General features: G+C 31.8%; 1 non-coding gene and 1 pseudogene across 1 annotated transcript; both read left to right on the top strand.

The window, feature by feature from the left end:
- Window positions 1-2,511: 2,511 nt before the first annotated feature.
- LOC131183710 (small nucleolar RNA R24) lies at window positions 2,512-2,598 on the top strand. The gene has a single exon (XR_009151747.1). It is a non-coding gene; the product is annotated as a small nucleolar RNA R24 (small nucleolar RNA).
- A 1,708-nt stretch (window positions 2,599-4,306) lies between these two features.
- On the top strand, window positions 4,307-7,489 carry LOC110644817 (receptor-like protein EIX2; annotated as a pseudogene).
- The last annotated feature ends 5,069 nt before the right edge of the window (window positions 7,490-12,558 follow it).

Here is a 12,558-nt window from a genome sequence, read left to right as displayed (position 1 = left end):
GCTTGAGTTCTTCGCTGGGACTCCGATTTGGTTATTTAAGTGGAAGTCCGAGCTGAGTTCTTTGCTGGCACAGGTTGGATTAAGTGAGCTGTATGAGGGATCAGCTCCCATATATGTATTGTTTGACATTATCGGGTGTGTGAGTACTCCAAATTACCTTTTTACTGTTATGAGGTGAAAATATTGCTGATATTGCATTTCACTCTACAGGGTGCATTAATTTTAGATAGTTATAAAGATTATGGTTAAAATTGATATTTTACTCTCTGAGTCGAATGCTCACTCCTGTTCATTATTTTTCAGGCTACAGGAGGATTTTATTGTGGTTAACCTGCTTTTCTCCTTCGATAGGTTATTTATTAATATTTGTGTAATTTTATTAACTCCTAGAATTTTCGCATGTGTTAGAAGTATTTATTTGATTTGGGTCTGTAATATTATTATCATGTTGGACCTGTAAGCGTATAATTACATGCATGTTTGATGGACTGGATGAGGGAGCTGAGCTCCCATTTATTTTTATGACATTGAGTATGTGGAGGGTGAGCTGAGCTCCCCAATTGAATATATATTTTGTTTACAGGTCGGGTGAGTCAAAAACTCCCCGTTGAAAGGTCCATTTTATGGCCGGACTCTGTCCGGTTGAATTCTTGAAATTGGGCCCAAATGGGCCTTAGAGTTGGATTGAGGAATAGTTAGGCTTACTACTAGCCTCGGGGGCTTTAGGCTGGCTTAGGTCCTAGTGCCGGTCCAGCCCATAGGTTGGGTCGTGACAATGATGAACCCATAATGAAGTTTTTTAAATCATTGGTAAAGAAAAACTTATCAATAAGCTCCTAAAGAAAGTTTGGGCACAATTAGGCTCCCATAATTTTTAAATGAAACTTCTAAACCCCTATACTATTAAAAATAGGCAATTAGAATCAATTTTTGAGTCACGTGAGCACGTGACCCAAACAGCTGTTAGTAACTGTTAAACCATTGCCACTTCCATTAAAAGAGAGCAGAGCCATGGTGGGTGAGCAACAACTTGTCAAAGAGCTACAACTTCTTCCTTTGGCAATGATATGCTTGTCGAAGAGGTTTGAGTTCATTGTTCTTGATTCTTGAATTATGTATGAGATTCTCCATTTCTTAACTTCATATAAGGAGGAAGTTCTTCACTTTTTATATGAACTTGGATGGGTATTCTAGTTGAGGAAAATGTCTTTTATGTTTGGTTCAAGATTATTCACTTCATTGATTCAAGTTTTGGCTCATTTTCTCAATTGAAAGAGACTATTGTATGTTGGACAAAACAATTTTTGACATGATGGTAGAAAGAAATTTGGATGTGAGAAGGCTATTTATAAAGTCATTAGAGATCATGTATGAGATTTAGCTTGAGAACCAAGCTATCAAAAAGAGATGTAGGAAAATGGTGAACTTGTTTATCCATTATTTGATTAATATTAGTGATGTTTTCTCTTAAAAAAAATACATTTTCCTATCAAGTCTTATTGGAACTTATTGTATCACATCTATACAATTGGCTGTTTGCACTTTAGGTTCTAATTATTTAATTGATGCTTTGACAAATGACCTACAAGAGGTAATTATTCTTTCATCTTCTTATTTTTCCTTTCTCTTTTCTTTTTTGGCTTTGTTGTTTCAGGGTGGGGATTAGTTAGAAGAGGAATCAAAGCATCGGCTAAACAAGAGGATCCTTCAATTAGTGAAAAAGAGTTGAAAAATGAGAAAGGCAGACAAATGGATAATATTAGCACTCAAGGTACTTCTATGGCAAAGGAGGAATAGAGTTTGCACATAAGGTGTTTGATGAAATGCAAGAAATAATTCTATTTCATGAAGTGGTGATTAAGGGATTGAGCTTTGTTATGTCAGGCACACAAATTTAAGACATATACACAAATCACACAATCACACAATATAGAAAAGAGAAGAAGAATAACACCGGATTTAAAATGGTTTGACCGTAAGATTTACATCTACGGATAAGATAAGAGAAAAAGTTTTACTATGATGAAAAAGCAAATACAATCACTTAGAACTCTCAAACCCTAACCCTAGTGTGCTTCCTGAATATTTCACAACTCTACCACAAAAGGCATAATATTACAATATTTATACTAGTCCATACTGCGGGACTAAGTTTTTATCCTAATCGGGTCACAGCGCGAAGCCTTTGGGTTGGATTATAATTCGAGTTTATGAAAACAAATTCAAAATTCAAGCCACATAAAAATAACAAGCTTGTTACTTGGTAAATATGTTTCAAGTAATGCTATGGATTTCAACTTATGCTACTGATTGGTTACTTATTTAAATATTTTTGGCTCATTTTTTGTAAGATTTTGTAACCTTTTCCTATGGTTTACTTGTATCTACTTGTTTCCATATGTATCTATGGCATCTGATTGTATTGGAAGTTTCATAAAATACTAGATTTTGAATAAATCAAATATAATACATTTCTTGAGTTCATATGAACAAATCATGTTAAGTTTCCTCTAAGGTGAAGAGCTATTAACATGCAAGACTCTTGAACATTGAATTTCCTCAATGAAATATGCTTGTTATGTTTGACTTCTAATCTTCTTTTGAATAGTTCTAACAGAAGATAAACTCTGTTAATTTTGAGTTTATTAGATTCATTTAAAAACATTGAGGGTTCAATTACACCAAATTTTCTTTAAAGGTTTAATTGTACTTTTGAATATACTTTATGGGCTAATTTGAACCTTTGGCTTTTAATTATTTTTAAAAGTTAAAGTGATTATTTTCTCCAAAATACTAAAAAGGTTTATATGGCCTATTTTTAAAATTTGATTTTTTTTTTAAATTTTGAAGGTTTATTTAGATTCATAAATACTTTTAGTACTTAACTATTAACCCATAATTTAAAAGTTAAAGTAAATCTTTTTTTTTTTGTTTTATAAATTGTCTACATTATTCATAGCATAATTAGTAAATCGTTTTCTAAAATATGGAGACCAAATCAATAAACAGTTTTTATTTTTGAGAAATGAAAAACAGTAATTAAAAAATCAAAGAGACCCTTAAATTTCAATGACTTTGTTCCCAAATCATATTTGAAAATGCACCTGACAACTTAAAATACAAATTTTAACTAATTAGAACAATTAATTAACGAAAATTAAAATTTGTTTTACATTAGCAACTAATATTGAGAAAAATATTTTTAAAATATATTAATTAAAAATATTAAGAAATAATTTAAAATCAATAAATTTTAATAATAAAAATAAAAAATAAAATAGTTTTTTAAAATATTTTTTTAGTAATATTTAAAATGATTTTTTTATTAAAAAATAAATTTAGCCCTTTAACCACAATATCAATCAGACACTTATTATTTAGTCTAATTTAATTTAATAACTAAAGATTTATAATTCACTGATAGATTTATATTTAGTCTTTACTCCCCAATTTCTTAAAAAAAAAAAAAAAATTCAGGATTAAGATATGATATTTTTTTTCTAATTTTGTTTCCTTCTTTTTGTCAATTTTGAAGATAAGAATAAAGGAGAAAAAGGTAAAAACACATATCACCTTGGATTATAATTGATAAGGATAGGGTAAATATTAAATAATAAAAATCAGACAAAATGTCATTTCAAATAAATGCCAAAGAAAGCTACAAACCAACTAAAGAAATAGATTATTTGCAAATCTCAGGTAAATGATCCATTGCTGAAAAGAATGTGACGGGATAAATTAGTATTTTTCTTCCACATACTATGCCATCTTTATATACAGAAGTATAATTTTTTTATAATTATTAATAATATCAACCATATTAATTCTGTCTAAAAATTTAGTAAATATTTAAAAACAAATAATAGAAAAACCAAATTTTCATGTCCTCCCCTTTTAAATATATTTTATGTAAATTTTTTTACATACTTATTTATCATAAATTTAAAATATAACATATAAATTTTCTTATGTATTTTATTTTTTAAATTTATAACAAATTAAATTTAGATAAATTTTTTTTATGTGAATTTTTTATCATTGAAGTTTATACTGTGGTGGCAATTTGAGAATGATAACATATTCCCTTCAAATTTGAAATTGAAAAGCTGAATATATAATTGATAAAATTAAAAAAATTCACTATAACTTATAAATATTTTATTAAAGTTTTATTTAAAAAAAATTATAAAAGGTTTTATTTTTAAACTAACCCTAATTAAAGAGTTTTAAATAAAATTATTAGAAATCAAATCCAACTTTCAAGAGTAATTGAAAGTTTCCAACATTGAGAGTTTTTCTTGTTGAGAGCAATGGAATTCATCCCAGCAAAGTTGACAGCAACTGGAATAATTTATGCCTTAATTGGAAATTTGGCACCAAAGGCATTGCATGACTTCAATTTCTAAGTCTACAGGGATGAATATTTCAAAGTCTATTATCTGTAAGGGCCAAGAAACTTGCCCCAAGTCTTGTGTAGTCAATGGAGCGATGATGGAGGGGATACATTCGAATAAATAATTCTCATGTAGACCATTCAGCTGAATTTTTCTGTGGGCATTCTAAGTGGGGAAGTTGCAAGGAAAGTGTTACACCATTCTTGACTTTGCTGGACACTATACCAGTTGTTAATCGATTGGAGACTCAGTGCTTCTGTAGAAGATATCCCAGCAATAAGTTTATGTAATAGCTATTAATTAGTATCTAAAATCTAATAGAATAAGTTTCTTTCTTTGAATTGAGAAGTGATGGGAACATCAGCTGTCACAGTTGTTAAGATTCTTGCCATGCTTATTCTACTTCAAAGCGCTTTGTTCTGCTGCAGTGGAGCTAATTTCAATGGAAGCTGTATCAAGATTGAAAGAGAAGCTCTTGTCAAGTTCAAGGCAAGCCTCGCCATCGACAGTTGAAACTCGTTGCTGTCATGGGTCGGAGATGACTGCTGCAGATGGGAAAGAGTCATTTGCGAGAACATAACAGGTCATGTCGTTAAGCTTGACCTTTCCCGGGCCTCCTTCCAGGGAAAGGTTTCCCTTCATCTTGGAAACCTTTCAAGCTTGCAGTATCTTGATCTCAGTGCGAATAATGAATTGGCAATTGACAGTCTCCATTTTGCGTCTTCTTTGAAATACTTGAACATGGAGGGTGTGCTCCTGGACAAGTGTGACAATTGGTTGCAGTCAATAAACATGCTTCCTTCTCTACTAGAATTATTTTTATCTAATTGTCAGCTTTCCATCACTGGTCATGTTTCACATGTCAATCTTACATCTCTTGAGGTTCTCTACCTTAGAGGGAACAACTTTAATTCCACAATCCCCAGCTGGTTATTTAATGTCCCCAACCTTCAACATCTTTATCTGAGTTATAGTTCTTTCCGAGGCTCTCTTTCAACTGAGATCTGTAATCTTAATTCTCTTGCTTTCCTTGATCTGTCTTATAATTCTCTGGAAGGCAACATACCCAAAACGTTGAACAAGCTTTGCAATTTGAGTGAGCTACACTTGGAATCCAACAAGTTCAGCGGTGAGATTTCCGGACCTTTCGGCAACTCATCCAGTTGCATCCAGAATAGTTTACAGTATCTGTATCTTTTGAACAATTCATTTTCTGGTAGTCTTCCAAATAACTTGGGACAATTTAAATGCCTCAAATTTCTTCTACTTTCTCACAACTCTTTCTGGGGTCCAATTCCTGTATCAATTGGACAGCTTTACAACCTAGAAATATTAGATTTCAGTCAGAATTCATTGCATGGGAAAGTTTCTGAACTTCACTTGTTAAAAATTAGGGGCTTGAGTGAGTTGATTATGAGTGGGAATTCTTTAGTTTTTGACATTGATCTCAAATGGGTGCCTCCTTTCCAACTTTCCTCGATTGATTTATCATCGTGCAAATTAGGGCCTTGGTTTCCTCAGTGGCTCAAGACACAAAAGTGCATCGCATATTTACTAATGTCTAATGCAAGCATCTCAGACAGCATCCCTGACTGGTTTGAAAACATTTCTTCCAATATTATAGGATTGGATCTATCTTATAATCAGATTTTTGGAACCTTACCAAAATTGAGAAAATTAAACACATCTTATGATGCATATTATAGGTTTATATTATTGAAATCTAACATGTTTGAGGGTTCTTTAACCCATTTTCATTCTGATGCAAGCATATTGGATATATCCAGCAACTTGCTCCGCGGCCAGATTCCCCAGAAGACCAGCAAAATAATGCCAAGACTGCGATTGTTATCCCTCTCCAGCAACAATTTGAATGGTACCATTCCAGCTTCTTTATGCAGGATTGAATCTTTAGACATTCTCCATCTTTCGAAAAATCTTCTGCCAGGACGAATACCTTCATGTTGGGGAAATTTGCAACGTTTAACGGTGATTGATCTTTCAAGTAATATCCTGAATGGCCGTGTTCCAATGTCTTTGGGTTCCCAACAGTTTCTTATTTCCCAGCATTTGCAAAACAATAATCTTCAAGGACAGATCCCAATTTCGTTACGGAATCTAGAATACTTGGAGACTCTTGATCTTAGTATGAATGCTTTTAATGGTTTTATGCCTTCATGGATAGGTGAAAGCCTATCTTCTTTGAAAGTACTCAGTGTTCACTCCAATAAATTTCAAGGTGAGATTCCTCAGCAGCTTTGCTACCTTGCTTCTCTTCGCATATTGAACTTGGCAAACAACATGATGACTGGAACCATTCCTACTTGTTTTGGCAATTTTACTGCAATTGCTATGCCTGAAAACAAAGGACTATGGGACTATTACCCTAGAGTGCCTTTTGAAGAAGATGGCTATAGTGAGAATGTTCTGGTTTATGTCAAAGGAATAGAGCGTGAATATACTAGTACACTTCGATTTCTCTATTCCATTGACCTTTCAGGAAATAAGTTTGCTGGAAACATTCCAAAGGAGTTGATGACTCTTTCAGGTTTACAAAACCTGAATCTATCAGAAAACAAATTAGGTGGGCATATCCCTTGGAACATTGGCAAGTTAAAATCACTAGAATCGCTTGACTTGTCTAAAAATGATCTTTTTGGCTCTATTCCATCCAGCATTTCTAATTTGAACTTTTTAAGTTACATGAATTTGTCATTTAATCACTTATCTGGACGAATTCCTTTTGGAAATCAACTTCAGACTTTGGATGACAAATCTATTTACATTGGCAACAATGGACTTCGTGGATTTCCATTGAATAATTGTTCAGGGGATGAATTGCCTAGAGGAGCTGAAAAGGTTGGCAATACGAGGAAACATGACTTCGAAATGCTATGGTTCTATAGTGGTTTAGGAATGGGTTTTGTGGCCGGATTTGTTGGAGTTTGTAGCATTTTGTATTTTAAAGACTCATGGAGGTATGCTTGTTTTCAATTAGTTGACAGAGTCTACAACAAGCTTTGGTAACAGTTGCAATTAAGGCAAATCAACTGAAGAGAAAGCTTCACAGAAACAAATTTGAAGGGAATGCATGAGAAGGTTAGTTCTCTCTCTAATCACTCATTAATTATTCATGAATGCTCTCATTGGCAAACTTAAACATTAATTATGTAAGCTAATATGAAAATTAATATGCTTCATTGTTTTAGAGATGTGAATGACTTGAAATTTCTATTACATGATCTCAATGCTTTCTATGTTAATTCTTGATTATAGTTTTCAATGCAGGATTCAAAGTTGCTAGAGACTGCAGCAGATGTTAAGCAAAATTTAAAAAAGGCCCAGTCAAGGTTGGATGAATGGAAGGCTGATGATATGAATTTCTTGATGATTTTCTTTGAAGGGTATAATATTTTTATGTTTTTGTGTAATTGTTTCCAGAATTAGATAGTCTCCTTCTGCTAGGCATGAATAGTCTCCTTCTGTGAGGCATGAAATGTTGGGGATTGTGTAATAAGGTTATATTTAGTAAGACATAATAAAAGATAATATTTATTATATAGTTTATAAAATAATTTTAATATAAAGTAAAAATTAAGTATTTGAACAATTTTAAAAGATAAAAATTAAATAATTTACATAGAATCTCTAAATTTTTTCTAAGCAAACACATATTTTGCTATAAATTTGTAACTCTTATATTTTGCTATAAGACATAACTATTTAAAATATATGTGTGGCCCATGAGATTGGAATTAATGGCTTCAAATGGTTGCCCCGAGGAATGATTTCATATACCCAATCAATCAAAACCACAACACATCAGTGTCTATAACAAAATGAGAAAATATAAAAGGTAACTGTTAAGTTTACGAGGGAGTTTTTAACTTAGCAATGCAGTTTTAATATATATAATGTGTTGTGATTTTGTTGGTTGAGTTTATCAAATCACCTTGTGACGTGATACTCCAAAATATTAAGGCCAAGCTTCCTAGTCTTTTGGTAAAAAAAAGACAGGTATCAAATAGTAATATTCCAATTGGAATTTGGAAAATACCACAACCTAACTTTTTTTTTTATTCCATTTATCTTATTTTCTATTATTGCTTTTTCATACCTTTAATAATTTATGCTTTGATTGAAAATTTGGTACAAAAGCATTAGTTGACTTGAATTTCTAAGTCTACAAAGGTGAATATTTCATTTTCTATATAACTTACCCCAAGCTATACTCTCAAGTCTTATGTAGTCTATGGAGTGTTGGAAGAGATATATTTAAATAAATATATCCTCAAGTAGACCATTCTAGTGATTTCTTTTTTTTCTTGTTGACAGTTTTTTTTTTTTTTTTTTTTTTGTCGACATTCTTAGTGAAGAAGTTGCTAGGAAAGCTTATGCCATGGGTGAAAGAAGTTGCTAACTAGGAAAGTTTATATGCCATGGGTGAAGAAGTTGCTGGACAGTAAAGCAATTGTTAACCGATTGGAGATTCTGTAACACCCCTTACCCGATCTACAGTGTAGCCGAGTAAAGAATACTACATTCTGTGTTGGAGCACCTTATTATATCTTACTTTATTCATTATTCATTTTGAGTTTATCTTTATTTAAATCGGATTTTTTTAAGCGGATAAACTGTCAGAGTTTCCCCTGTTTTATTGATATTTGACCTGTTAAAATGTTTACCTATTTAAAAATTGCTCAATAATAGGCAATACAAATTGCGTTCTCAATCATAATTTCCAATCATAGTTTTATAATGATCCATATGATCATTTCATACTCATTCACATCATCAAACATCAATTGGATTTATTTACAAAGGTACATATTTATTTACAACTCAAAAATTAATTTACAACTATGTATTTAATTATTTACAATTCAAAAATTAAATTACACACTTAGTATCTAATTACAAAAATGTGATCATGCATGTGGAGGCCCTTGTAGTATACCAATATGATAGAGCGGAGGTGACAATGACTCTACTACAGATCTATGCCCAACAGTCCCTGTCAATCTCTACTGGGCCTTATTGTTTAGACTTGCGCAAGGAGAAACTATCGCGCTACGAATTTTTACTTAGTGGTACAATAATAAAATGAAAATATACTATACAAATAAAAATAAATATTTCATGTTTGTAGTAACATAAGACTAATGCGTTTCCCATTTAATTATGAATCTTTTCACATTTTGTTGATCTTTGAAAGTGTCACACTTTACCCTTCTGTAAGGCATAACATGATCTCATAGTATAATTAATGAATTACCGACTCCGTCTATCGATAACCCATGAAATACACTACAAGGGATTTTAAAATAATTTTTTTTTTACTTTTTGAAAGTGGTGAGCTTTTCTAGTAGGTATTAAAATATTTACTTGAAATTTAAAGATTTGATAAAATTTTTATCTATTTTTATTTTTTTCGTAAATTTTGAAAAAATTTCAGCAAAGTACTGGCTGTATTTGAGGAAACCGAAAATTTTACATGTAGAAAACACTTCTAATATAATACTTCATCAAATCTCAATCACCATTTCAACTCAAATCGACACAAATTAGCTCAACTCTCATAATTCAAATCAAAATATCAAAACTCAAAATTTCAATTCAAATATTTTTGAAAATAGTAATAATTAGTTTCATACATATTTCATTAAAGAAAAATTAAGTTACATTCATCAGTCCAGAAATTTCATCTGAAAATCTAAAATAATAATATTACAAAATCTATACAACTGCTCATGACCAATTTACAAATGTACATATAGTTAATTACATCAAAATAAACATGTACAATCAGGGTATAAGATTATATCTGACAAAAAGTCCAGAAATAGTTATGAAATCCTTAGCAGCTCACTCCGCTGCTCTACTAGTTTCTCTATCTGCGACAGCAATGAAAAATTATCGCTGCGTACAATGACTCAATGGTGCACAACATAACAGAAATACAATTTTATGTGTAAATCAAATCACATTTATTCAATTATGGTACTGAAAAGGAAATGTAGATACAAAACACAATTTATACTTTTAGTCAAACATTCTCATTCGGAAGTCACAAAACAATTTCATAAAAATACACAATTATATCATGCCATCAGTATAAGGTTCATCTCAATAGCCAGAGGCTTATAAGGAATCTCAAGGCTAGCTAGCTAAATCTATGGGTACCCATTCAATTTCTTCCTCTACTGGCACACACCTCAACACTTCAGTCAGAGAGAGAATTAAAATTCAAAACTAATTCCTCCCACTAGGCATGCTAGTGAGGCATTTAGATATATGGTCATGACACTGTGGTTTCAAAACTATCTTAACATTTTACTAAATATTTATTGACAATTCAAACACACATAATTTTACAGTGTTTTAGTATCATAACGTATAATAAATTCAACAATAATTTCACAATTACTTATTTCTAACCCTAAGATGCTTAAATTGACATTCTTAAAAATTTGCAGTTTGGGGTTACTATTCATGATACTATTCAAGTCAAAATGTTGACTTTCTTATACTTAATAAGTATGAGAATTTCAATTACACCCACATACCACATTTTAGGGGCCTAACTTGTTGGTTTTGATTATTTCTTCAAATTTTAAGTCTCCTAAGCACAATTTCAAATTTTTAATTTTGATGTCCTATTTTGCACTATTCCATTGGTCATGTTGCTGTGGAAATTTGACAAAGTTTTCTTCATAAAAGTTATTCCTTATTGTCTTATCTTTAATTCCATTTTTGAATCACTCTATTTGGAGTTTTGTAGCCCAAGTTATGGCTATTTGAACATGGTTGGCCCGATTGGTCTAACCCGGATTTCTAGGCACCTACTTTGGTTCTGGGAGTTTTAGATCTCTAATTTTGGGTGGACAATTGAATTAGTTATGGGCAGAATTTGGGTTAGTGTTCTTCATAAAAGTTGTAGTTCTCTGTCATAGCTTTCCAATGCCACCAAAATCAGGTCATTTGGGCCTGTATAGCCCAAGTTATGGCTAAATGAACAAACACTGTTTATTTGGTCATTTTGATACAATGGCAGTGCACTACACTCGGGTTTGACCTAATTGTTCACTATATTAATGTCATTTTCTGGGCATGGTTCCTAAATGAAAAATGTGCCATTATGTGTCTATTTTCATTCTCAATTGGCCTCACACCAATTAGGTTGGTAAATTTTTAGTTTTAGTCCCTGAAAGAAACCTAGGTCAAGCTACTAAAATAGTGACCCTAAGCAATCCGAATTGCACTTAGTTTCTACCAATTCAAACATACCACAAATGGTCCCAATTGACCATTTCTCACTTCAATTAGGGTCATTTGCACCAATTTACCATTTCTTCAATTTTTCCCAAATTTTCAAGAGGGTTAAGAACCCTAATTACACAATTTTGAAATCTAATGCAATTAAAGTAATTATTCAACATCTACCCATATATTTCAACTCAATTATGCTTTTTAATTCATCAAAATTATGCAATCTCTACTCCCTTAAGGGCTGGCCGAAATTCACAATTGGTCCTCCATATTTGATATGTTTTATTTTATACAATTCTAACTTAAGGGAAGTGCCTAAGCATGATCATGAGAAAGAGTGAAAGAATTCTTACTAACCTCTTGTAGCTTTTCAAATCTTCACTTTTCTACTTCCCTTTTTAAATTCTTCCTTCACCAATCTTCTTACCGAGGTCAAATTTCAAGTTTTAATTAGGAGAACTGAGGGTTTTAGGGCTAGTTTAGGGGGTTGCTCAAGCTCAAGATTGAGCTTTAATGGAGTTTGGGAGTGAGAGAGGAAAGAGATGAGAGAGATAAGATAGGTGTGTGGGACGACCAAGAAAGAAGATCACTTTTTAAATTTCTTTTTTTTTTCTTTTATTAATGATTATCTCATTTTTTTCTAATTTTAATAATTTGACTTTATTGCATCATCCATGACATCATAATTTATATATATTTTTTCTTTTCTTTTCTTTCCATAACCTCTTTAATTTAAATCCATCTTTCATAATTTTAATTTCTCATATTTTATTAGACATTTAGGTCATGAGTCACCTCTAGGGGTGAATTGACCAAATTGCCCCTCACTGGTCTGATCCAGTTTACAAGTTATTCGATATTCCTTTTGGATCCCTGACCTAATTATTTGACCTGC

This window comes from Hevea brasiliensis, chromosome 9 (genome assembly GCF_030052815.1).
Source record: "Hevea brasiliensis isolate MT/VB/25A 57/8 chromosome 9, ASM3005281v1, whole genome shotgun sequence".
Classification (NCBI taxonomy): domain Eukaryota; kingdom Viridiplantae; phylum Streptophyta; class Magnoliopsida; order Malpighiales; family Euphorbiaceae; genus Hevea; species Hevea brasiliensis.
This window is presented reverse-complemented; position numbering and strand designations above follow the sequence as displayed.